Below are 12232 nucleotides of genomic sequence, written 5' to 3'. Positions count from 1 at the left end.
TTACCATATTGCTTGGCACCAAGTAAATAAGTAAATATCATTGTTTTTAATAATGCATTATTTGGGGTTTTGAGTCATCCATCTATTCCTTTGTTTATGCAAATACTGTTTATTGAGCACCTTCTATGTGGCAAAAACTGTTACACTAAATGTCAGTATTGATGCCATCAGTGTTGATGGCAATATAAATAAATGCATATATATAGCACAAATGCAGTAGGTATGTATACACCACATGCCCATATACATGCACCCCTCATATCTGTGCGCATTCACTCCCCATGTCTGTGTGCATATACCCAACACATCTGTATATATATGTTCCCCACATCTGTGTGCAAGCATGTCCCCACCTGCATGCATGTATTCCCACATCTGCACACATACACCCCCGTGTCTATGTGTGTGCACATCCTATGTTAGCAGGCATGCACCCCTGCATCTGTGTGCATGCACTTTCACATCTTCATACATGCATCCTTGTGTCTACATGCATACACCATCACATCTGCATGCATACACCTCCTGTGTCTGTGTTCATGCATCCCTGTGTCTGCATGCTTGTACCTCCGTGTCTGCATGCATGTACCCTGTCTCTGCATGCATAAGCCCTATGTATGTTTGTACTTATGTAATCAGTAAACTCTGTCCTGGTTTAGTGCTGTATAGAAGGGACACCTATACACTGAAGAAGCTTACAGTTAGCTCTACAAACAGAAATGTAACAAATGGGACAACTCTTCTTTCAAGGCAGCAATCAACCAGAGAGTGTGTTCCTGGGGATAGTTGAGATCTGAGTTCTGTTTTATAATGTCACTCAGTAGGCATGCATTGTTCAAGTGACTCCATGGAACCCTCATTCTTCTCTTCCCCAACCCCCTGATTTCTCTTGGATGACCCTCTTTATCCCATCTGTCCATTCCATTCTAGCCACTATCACTGGTCTTAATCAGGGCCAACAGAGTGTTGCCTGGCCCTCAGGCTGGAATTGCTCTATGTGGAGAGGGAGGCTTTTGGCTGAGCCCCTGAACTTGACTGCAAGAGAGTGAGGCAGCAGGTGGGAGAGCAGAGCAGAGATGAAGAGATTGCATCCTAACTTCAGCCCAGAGTGGGATCCAGACAGGACTGAAATTGGCCCTGACCTGGGCTGTGCATTTACACAAGCAAATGGATGCAATCCAATATGAGTGGGATTTCCTAAAACATGGTGTTTGAAAGGAAAATATATATGGTGCATTTTTCTTTACTGTTCTGTTATTGTTGCTGTATATTTTTTCTGGTAACATACATACGACCTAAACTTTCCCACTTTATCCATTTTCAGATATACAATTCAGCACTGTTAATTACATTTAGAGTGGGGGCGGGGAGTGTGTGCCACTGTTACCACCACCAATTACCAAAGCTTTTCTATCACCCCAAACAGAAATCCTGGACAAATTAAGTATTAACTCCCTATTCCCTGGTAAGCTGTATTCTAGTTTCTGACTCTATGAATTTTAATATTCTAATTACTCCATATAAGTGAGCTCATACAATATTTCTACTTTTCAATCTGGCTTATTTCACTCAACATAATGTCTTCAAGGTTCATCCATATTGCCACATATTTCAGAACTTCATTTGTTTTTATGGCCAAATAATATTCCATTATATGGTTATATTACACCACATTTTGTTTATCCATTCACCTGTTGATGGACACTTGGGTTGCTTCTATCATTTGGCAATTTGAAATTATGTCACCATGAACATTGGTGTGCAAACATTTATTCCACTCCCTGCTTTCAATTCTTGTGGCCATATACCTAGCAGTGGGATTGCTGGGTCATATGGTAGTTCTGTACTTAACTTTCTGATGAGCTGCCAAACTGTTTTGCACAGGAGCTGCACCATTATATTACCACCAGCAATGTACGGTTCCTATTTCTCCACATTCTCTCCAAAACTTGTTATTTTCCTTATTTTTAATCATAGCCATTCTAGTGGCTATGAAAGGGTACCTCATTGTGGTTTTTATTTGCATTTCCCTAATGGCTAATTATGTTGAGCATCATTTCATGTCTTTATTGGGCATATATATATATATATATATATATATATATATATATATATATATATATCTTTTTTGGAAAAATGTAGGATGGTCCATGGTGGCTCAGCAAGCAGAGTTCTCGCCTGCCATGTCAGAGACCTGTGTTCGATTCCCAGTGCCTGCCCATGCCAAAAAATTTTTAAAATGCAGATTCAAATCCTTGGCCTATTTTTAATTGAATTGTTTGTCTTTTTGTTGTTGAGTTTCAAGAGCATTTTACATATTCTGGATATTAAACTCTTAGTATGTGATTAATAAATATTTTCTCCCATTCGGTAGGTTGTCCTTTTACTTTCTTTTTTTTTTTTTTTTTTTTTTTTTTTTTAAAGGAAAGACAGAGAGAAGGAAGGAAGGATAGAAGGAAGGAAGGAAGGAAGAAAGGGAAACATATTTTCTTGTTTTTATTGTATTTTGTTTTTCCGTTTTTTGTTACATGGGCTGGGGCCGGGAATCGAACCGAGGTCCTCCGGCATAGCAGGCAAGCACTTTGCCCGCTGAGCCACCGCGGCCCGCCCCCTTTTACTTTCTTGATAAAGTTCTTTGATACACAGTGTTTAATGTTGATGAGTTCCCATTTATTGATTTTTTTCTTTTGTTGCTGTGCATTTTTCGTGATGTCTAAGAACCCACTGCTTAACACAAGGTCATGAAAAGTTTTCCTATGTTTCCTTGTAGAGTTTTATAGTTTTGATTCTTATATTTAGGTTTTTTATTCCTTTTGAGCTAATTTCTGTATATTGTGTGAGGTAAGGGTCCACCTTCATTCTTTTGCATATGAACATGTAGTTTTCCAGTGCCATTTGTTAAAGGCTATTCTTTCCCAATTGAGTAGACTTGACAGCTTTGTCAAAATTAATGGGCCACTGTCATGTCAGAGATCCGGGTTCAATTCCTGGCACTTGTCCATGCAAAAAAAAAAAATTTAAATCAATAGGCCATAAATTTCACAGCTGTTTTCTGAACTCATTCAGTTCAATCCCATTGGTCTATCTATCTGTCCCAATGCCATTACTACATTGTTTTGATTACTTGGGCATTGTAATAAGCATACAAAATTAGGAAGTTTAAATCATCCAGCTTTGTTCTCCTTTCCAAGATGATTTTGGCCATTTGGGGCATTTTCCTTACAAACAAATATGATGAACTGACTTTCCCATTTCTGCAAAAAGGCTGTTGGAACTTTAATTGGGATGGTATTGAATCTATAAATCATTCTGGTGGGATTGACGTCTTAAGAATATTTAGTCTTCCACTCTATAAATATACAATGTTCTTACATTTCTTTAGGTCTTCCTTGATATCTTTCAGTAAATGTTTAGTAATTTTCCATGCTTAAGCCCTTTAAATCCTTGGGTAAATTTATTCCTAGATATTTGGTTATTTTGTGCAACTATAAATGGGAATTTTTCTTGATTTCCTCATTAGGTTATTCATTACTAGCATATAGAAACACCATAATTTTTGCATATTGATCTTGTACCTGCCACTTTACTGAATTCATTTATTAGCTCTAGCGTCTTTTTGTGATTTTTCAAGATTTTTTGTATTTTTGTATTATATCATATGTAAAGGGGACAATTTTTACTACTTATTTTCCTATTTAAGTGTGTTTCTTTTTCTTGTCCAATTGCTCTGGCTAGAACTACCAGAATAATGCTGAATAACAGTGGAGACCAGGAACATCCTTGTATTGTTCCTGATCTTAAGGAGAAAGCTTTCAGTCTTCCACAACTGATTGTGATGCTTGCTGTGTGTATTTTATATATCCCCTTTACCATGTTAATGATGTTTCCTTCTATTCCTAATTTTCTGAACATTTTCATCCAGAAGGAATGCTGGATTTTGTTCAGTGTCATTTCTGTATAAATGAAATGATCATGTAGCAGTTTTGCTGTTGTTTTATTAAAGAGATATATTACATTAATTGATTTTCTTATGTTGAAACACCCTTGCATTCCTGGGATAAATACCACTTGATCATAGCATACAATTCTTTTAATGTGCTGTTTGGTTGGGTGTGATGTTATTTTGTGGAGGATTTTTGCATCTATACTCATGAGGGATATTGGAGAGTTAGGAAGTGTTCCCTTCAAATTTTTTGGAAAGTTTGAATAGGATTGGTGTTAATTCTTCTTTAGATGCTTGGCAAAATCACCAGTGAAGCCATTTGGTCCCTTGTTTTTCTTTGTTGGGAGGTTTCTGAGTACTTACTCAATCTCTACTTGTTATTGTTTTGCTAAGATCTATTACTTCTTGAATCAGTATGGGTAGTTTGTGTGTTTTTAAAATTTGTCCCTTCCATCTAGGTTATCTGATTTGTTGATATTTACTTGTTCATGTTATCCTCTTATAATCCTTTTTATTTTGGTGGGATCAATATTAATGCCTGCCTTTCATTTCTATTTTAGTTATTTGTGCCTCTCTCTACTTTCTTTGTGAGTCTAGCTAAGGTTTGTTGGTCTTAATGATCTTTTCAAAGAATCAATTTTGGTTTCCATTCTTCCTCAGGTAAGAACTTCCTCAGGTGTATCTATGGAACAATCTCAGTCTGGATCACCAGGGGTTCCTTTTCCTCTTCCATTATGAGATCTTTCCATCTTCCTTTCCTACGCTTCTCCTGTTTCCACAGCTCTGCATTGACTTATCATTTTCTTTTTATGAAATTTGAATAAGATCAGTTATTGGTCTCTTCTCATAAACTTGACTGAAATTTGCAGTAATTCCTATAAATATGACTTGCACTGCCAAGAAGGTGACCATCCCCAGACTCTCCACCTACCACTGACTCCCAACAATGTGCTCCTCTCACCATCCAACTCACAATGGGGACCTGTCTGCAGGGGTCACCACCCTGCCTTGTCACTATGTTTTGTGTGCTGGGTTTTCCCAGACTGCATAGTTTTCTCCTGCAAAATGGCAGGCAGATATTTATCCTACTCACTTTTTTATCATTCAGTCTCCAGTGTGGGTCTGAGCTGAGAGGCACCACCAGACAGAAGGAGGAAAGATGACCTGACACTGTCTGCATCACACTGTTCAGCATTTTGTCCTCAGCATCTGTAAGCACACTGTTTAACCATTTACTACTCTTCCTTCATCTGAAATGCCCATACTCCTTTGGATTCTCATCTTTGAGGACTGAATGAATTTCGTTCTGTTCCAAGGGGTCTCCCCTGATCTGTATTTGGAGTTTATGACCCCTCCACTGTTATTTTGGAATGCTTGTACCACTGCAGAAACCTGCCCCCACTTGCCTTGCTCCATAAGAGCTGTTTGCATGTCTGCCCTTGCACTAATTTATTAAGTCCATTAGATATTTGCATGTCTGCCTTCGTACCAATTTATGAGGTTCATCGGCTGCTTACATGTCTGCCCTCTCACTAATTTATGAAGTTCGTTGGCTGTTTGCATATCTGTCTTCACACTAATTTATGAGATCCGCTGGCTGTTTGCATGTCTGCCCTCATACTAATTTATGAGGTCCATCGGGAACAGGACTCCCTTCTTTGGTCTCTCTGGTAAAAAGCTCACACAGTTCTGGTGACAGTGTTGGTGGTTAACAAATGTGTTTTAAGACAAATTTAATTGAACCACACCTGAAGTAATATAAAAACTGGCAGATGTGAGACACTTTAGTAAATTAAAGCCTCCAGACAGGTGCGATTCACGGTTTACAGTGGGCAGCAGGCATTTACTGATGGGGCATGCTTTCAACTTGAGCTGCATGTGCTTTGTGATGGCTGCAGCTGCATCAATAATTCAGACACTCGGTTCTGAGAGACCCCTGAGGTGTCAGAATTGGAGGGAAAGGCAAAGTGACTGAAACCAAGAGCAAAAGTGGGGGAGGAAAGGAGAAAATGCTAGAACGCAGCTTTAATTTTTACTATTATTCTAAAATCTCCAGCTATCAATTTTATATGTCGAGCATGTCAGACTTGCAAATGAATCATGGGAGATTTCTTCACTTACCAACTAAGGAATGGATATAATTCATGTGGAGAATTGAAAGACAAGCACTAAAGACTACAATTCTTAATTAAATATTTGGAGAATTTTTAATACTTTCAGGACAACAATTTTTAAGTGTCACTGGGTATTTTCATTCCCTGAACTGTTTTCCCCCAGGCTTTGCAGTCTTAATGCAGAGAAGAAAACATTTCTGTGAAATCCTATAGTCATAATGAAGGCAAGGAATTCTGGGAACACAGAGCAGTTTGCACACAGACTGAAGAAAGAGAGGAAATGGATTGAACTAGCTCTTCAGATAAAAGAGCCCTAGCTCTTAGATGCAGGAAAACAAGCTGGGGCTGGGAAATGCTAATGGACCCGTGGTTCTGCATGCTACCTGGAGGAGCTCAACATGGGCAGAAGAAGACAAGCCAGGAACTTATGAAAAAGCAAACAATGATCTAGGTATCTGCAAGATATAGCTTACATCATCCTGCAGTTCACAAACGCACAAAAAAATTACATAATAGAAGACTGCTAAGGACACACAGCAATGATAAAAGATGATGAAGCAACCACATTGGATAGTGGTGATAGAAAGTGTTGTTGAAGGTGCAAAGAAGCTAAAGAGTGAAGGGCAGAGGGGGTGACAAAGCAAGAGGGAAGTCTTTGGGAGGCACAGGCTGTGGGAGAAAGACCACATGGGGAAAATATGGCACTTGATTCTAAGACTAGTCAACCCAATTTTTGCACTTGTGCATTAGTTTCCATCCTTAAAACAAACTATCAAAGGCTCTCTATGGGCAGTATCAATGATGCATTCTAAGTTCTTTAAACATATATTTTAAAAGTTGCCATTGGAAGGGAGTGTGGGAAAAGTAGCAGAGAAACTAATTCAAGAAATATGAAGGGAAAGGGAGTAACCCTGTTCAGTTCTACAGGATGCTGAGAAATAAAGCAACCAAACTTGCAATGGCTGAGCACTGTCAAATTCATTTACATGGTACTCAAATGCCTTGCATAGCATCACAGCTTCTGGTGAATACATCAACAACTCAAAAGCTGTTTTGAAATAATTAGTGGGTAAGGAATGAAATGGATTAAGGCAGATTTTAGCCAGATTATGAGTGCTTTCTAAGGCTCACCTTAAGAGTACAGTAGTTTTCCTACCCAAGATAATTGTCAGCAGGCTGGTGGCAGCTGGCAGGAGATGCAATCATCATAAAGACTCAAGAGCAAGCTTGCCAGAAGTCATCATTTCACTCACCTACAACTGTTTTAATTTTTGAAAAATGCTTGAATATAACTTGCAGATATTAAATTAAGGAGAGGAAGTAAAGGTGCGAAAAAAATAAAGCAAGCAAATATTGACTAAAGGAGAATGGTCTAGCAAAAATAGAATTTGAAAGGCAAAAGGAAAGTGTTTCTAAGGAAAGTTCCCTGAGCATGATAAATGACCAAATCTTGAGAGAAATCATGACACCTGTAGACAACCAATAATATAGTTTTAAAATAAAAAGTTAAAACTCACCCAATTATAAAGAGAGATTGAGAAAATTACATATATCGATATTAGTATTTAACTCACCTTTCAGAACCTGAGATCAATTATACAAAAAAAATAAGACTGTCAAACAACATGATTTGGATGATATAATAGACATACAGAATGCCACAAACACCAATTAGTGGGCGAATTGATAAATGTTTTTTTTAAAAATAGGCCATGTATAAAGCAAGAATAAACAAATACCAAAGAATTTATAATAACACTGTGTTGCCTTATTACAAAAAATAATATTGAAAAAGAATTACCTAAATACAGCAAAAAATCCTTTCATATTCCTTTAGAAATTTGAAAAAGATGCATCATATCAATTTATTGTTTAAAAAAAACACTCCCAATGGAAATTAGAAATTAGTAAGAAGACCTCAATATTCATTAGATATCATATATATTCAGAGTTCCTAATAAAAAATTAACAAATCAGATATAAGTACTATTTTAATGTTATATATTAGAAAAGAAATTTTCAACTTGAGATATTAGAAAAACAATAAGAGACAAACTTAAAACATGGGAGCCATGGAACAAATGGAGATGGGTGAAAAATTATGAGGTATAAAACAAAGAAATAATAGAGAAAATCATGAAAAACTTACACTTTAAAAAAGGAAAAACAATAATATGGAAAGAGTCTAGAAATATGGAGAAGGGATAAACAATGCTTGGAGTAAAATATGGAATATAACTACTTAGAAGGAGACTTTAAAATTATAAGATAAAACGTTGAACTTTTTTATGCCAATTAATTTTAAAAATGTGAGAACATTGGAGAATTTATTAGAAGGTAATTATAAAAAATCAAAAGAAATAGAAAACATGAATATTTTTATACATTGAAAGAAATTGTATTAACCAGTATTCTTAAACCTACCAACCAAAAATCAACATCAGGCTCAGGTAGTTTTAGAAGGAAATTTGGTCACACATTCAACAAATCCCCACACGAAAATATTATCCCAGGATATATATTTCCAATGAAGACTAAGCTACAGAGACTGGTTTTACCATTCTTCCTGGAACAACTATATAACTAAACAAAATATATGAAACAGTGTTTTTTTAAGGCACTGGGCATGAAACAGTGAAAGGCAAAGATCCCTGAGAGACTAGGAACAAATAAGATGAGGCCTGCAATCAAGGTAAGTAACCCCAGCTTACTGCCTTGGAGTTTCGAGGATGTGGGACAATAAAGGAAGGACCTTTGGGAGCCCATTAGACATAGACCTAAGAGTCTTCAAGAGCAAGGTGGATGGATTTTAGAGGACAGAGTACTGGAGAAGAAAACTATACAGAGAGAGCCCCAGAGATTTGGGTTGTGTGTGTGAGAAATCCCTCTGAGGCTATAAAAGCACCATCCAAAGGATTAATAGGAAAAGTACCTAATACCTACTGGGGACCAAGAATAGAACCTCTTTTCACCTGCCAGACTGGAAATATCTAGGATTCATGGTACATTGGGCAGAGTTTTGTTCTAGTTTGCCAGACTGGAAATATCTAGGATTCATGGTACATTGGGCAGAGTTTTGTTCTAGTTTGCTAACTGTCAGAATGCAATATACCAGAAACAGAATGGCTTTGGAAAAGGGGGATTTAATAAGTTGCTAATTTACAGTTTTAAGGCCATGAAAATGTCCCAATTAAAGCAAAAATGTCCAAATTAAGGCACCAAGAAGAGGTCACCTTCACTCAAGAGAGGCCGATGGGTTCAGCATTTCTCTCTCAACTGGGAAGGCATGTGGCAAAATGGCAACAGTCTACTTGGCTCTACTGGAGCTTTCTCGTGGCTCTAAAAGGGGACTCTCTCCAAAATGCTCCCTCTTTTAAAGGATTAATGGATAGAGTCACAACTTCACGAAAGCTATCTGGTCAAAAGTTATCACCCACAATTGGGTGGGTCACATCTCCATGGGAACAATCAAAATGCTCCCAGCCAGCAATATTGAATGAAGATTAAAGGACATGGCTTTTCTGGGGTCCACCACAGATCCAAACTGGCACAAGTTTTCGGAAGAGTCCTGCCTCCATATTGGAGAATAATCAGTCATAGACTGAGTCCTGTTTTGGTCCTCCCTAAAACATATTAAAAGTCTTGAAAGGATCAAATTAGGTAGTTGCATCCCTGAGCAAATTTCATGAATATTAATAGGAATTGTGAAATACCCAACAGCTCACAAGGTAGAGTTCTCAACATGTGGCATCCAAGCAGAACCCCAAATTTAGAGAAAAATCAATCAATTGAAACTGACCCAGAATTGACATAGATGTTAGCAAAGATATATATAAAAAATTATAACTGTACTCCATAAGTTCAAAAAGATAAGTAAGACATGAGAAATAGAATAAAAACCAAAATCAAACCTGCTGAGATAAATTCTCCATCTTTGGAGATAAAAAATACACTGGCTACTTCTGGTTTCAGCCCTGATATGTGAGCTGGTAAGCCATTACTCCCATCCTTATAATAAGCAAAAAGCTCAACTGACTAGAAATCAATAACTCTTCTTAAACCAAACAGATAACTGAAGTTGTAGGGCAACCACCACCCAAATTCTGGAGAAACAGATAAATGCAAAGAATTAGAACCATGACTAGCTTGCTTGGAGAAGAAGTCACTGGAGTCAAAAACTAATAGTATCCCTCCAGTGGTAATTTTGACGAGTTACTGGAGACTGAGTTGGGACTAGAATGGAGAATGGGAAACACCTGGAGACCTTATTCTTAGAGCAGGTCCTACACCTTTGTGGGCATCACTTCCCTTTATTTTGTAGACATTACCTCCAGAAATCCCATTGGTTTCTAACAGTTTAGAGTCAAGAAAAATCACATGCTTCTGATGGGAGGAAGGAGGGGAAATAAACTATTTTGAAACACATCCATTGAATTTTTCATAATGAAGGCCTATTTTGCAGAGCCTTTTCCAAACCAAGGAGAAATGCATTTACCCAGCATCAGACCCTTCTAGTATTCTTGGCCCATCTAACAAGGAAAAGGGAAAAAAAGCTAAGAAATACTTGTGAAGGTAACAGCCCAGGGACAAAGGCCCACTAAAAGGCTGAGATGTAATCTTAGATTACATAATGATTTACAGCCCCACACCTTCCAGAACAGTCCTGCTTCCATATTGGAGAATAATCAGTCATAGACTGAGCCCTGTTTTGGTCCTCCCTAAAACATATTAAAAGACTTGAAAGGATCAAATTATGTAGTTGCATCCCTGAGCAAATTTCATGAATATTAATAGGAATTGCAAAATACCCAACAGCTCACAATAAAAAATACACTGGCTCCAGTATCAAGATAGTGGATTGAGCTGAAAGAGCAGCAAGGCACAGACTCTGTGTGAGGACAAGTTCTTAGGGAAACACAAAGACAACAGGCAAGGTAAGAACAAGGATTCTGGAGAAATTGGAATCTCCTAGCACCTATAGTTACAGCAAACATTAAACACATTTCTACACAGATAAACATAAAACCTTACCCCAGAAGCCTATTTACTCAGTTCCTATAACCCAATATTACATGCCTGGCTTTCAACAAAAAATTATGATGAATACTAAAAGGTGAGAAAAAGTACAATCTGATGAGGCAAAACAAATATCAGAATCATACTCAGATAAGATAGGGATTGTGGGATCATCAAACAAGGAATTGAAAATATTGACTAATATGTTAAGGGACCTAGCATTAGAGAAAAAGGACAATATGCAAGAACATAGGGTGATACAAGCATAGAGATGGAAATCCTAAGAGAAATCAAAAGGAAATGCCAGAAATCAGAAGTACTGTAACAGAAATGAAGAATGTTTTTGATAGGCACATTAATAGACTGGACATAGCCAAGGAAAGAATTTGTAGACTTTGAACTTCTTTTTTTTTTATATGCTGTATGGCAGGTTCACATTTCATTACTTTTCCATATAAGTATCCCATTATTGTGGCACCATTTGTTGAATTTTTGTTTGTTTGTTTTGCTTGTTTGTTTTGGGGGAAGTGCATGGACTAGGAATTGAACCTGGGTCTCCTGCACAGCAGGCAAGAATGCTACCACTGAACTACCCTTGCACCCCTGGCTTTGAACTTTATAAACAGAAACTTCCCAAACTGAAATACAGAAAGAACAAGAGAATTAAAAAATAGCAGAATAGAATGTACAAAAAGTATGGAAAACATAAAATGGTATAATATACATGGAATTGGAATGCCAGAGATAAAAGAGTGGACAAAGCAGAGAATTATTTGAAATATTAATGGTCAAGAGCTTTCCAAAATTAATATTGGACAAAAAAACACAGATCCAATTATCTCAGACAGCACTGTGAAAGACAATTCAGAGTCGAGTTTGCAAACTACCACATTTTATTTAAGACGCCGAAGTTTTGCTGCAGCAAAGGAAATAAGAATGAAAGTAGCTCTGGGGTTCTAGGGATGACAAATTTTTATAGATATAAAAAAAAGGAAGTTAGATGAACAGCTATTGATTGTGCAAGGGTTTGTCTGTCCTTTAAGGAAAGGTTTAGTGCAAGTGGGCTTTGTTTTATATTGAGTCAAACAAAATAAACTAGGGTCTTCAGATTAGCTGTCAGGGTCAGCTGCCTTGGTAAGGATTAGAAATTTCAAAAGAT

At 37.3% G+C, this 12232-nt stretch overlaps 2 long non-coding RNA genes across 2 annotated transcripts in view; both read right to left on the bottom strand.

Moving 5' to 3' along the window:
* The window catches only part of LOC143676195 (uncharacterized), a 264759-nt gene that overhangs the window by 53389 nt on the left and 199138 nt on the right, over positions 1–12232 (bottom strand). The gene's annotated exons all lie outside the window — the stretch shown is intronic.
* Positions 1–12232, bottom strand: part of LOC143676196 (uncharacterized) — a 94837-nt gene that overhangs the window by 16620 nt on the left and 65985 nt on the right. The gene's annotated exons all lie outside the window — the stretch shown is intronic.

The sequence above is a fragment of the Tamandua tetradactyla genome, chromosome 3 (genome assembly GCF_023851605.1).
Source record: "Tamandua tetradactyla isolate mTamTet1 chromosome 3, mTamTet1.pri, whole genome shotgun sequence".
NCBI classification, from domain to species: Eukaryota; Metazoa; Chordata; class Mammalia; order Pilosa; family Myrmecophagidae; genus Tamandua; species Tamandua tetradactyla.
The sequence above is the reverse complement of the archived record's forward strand: the minus strand, read 5'-3'. Positions and strand labels throughout refer to the sequence as shown.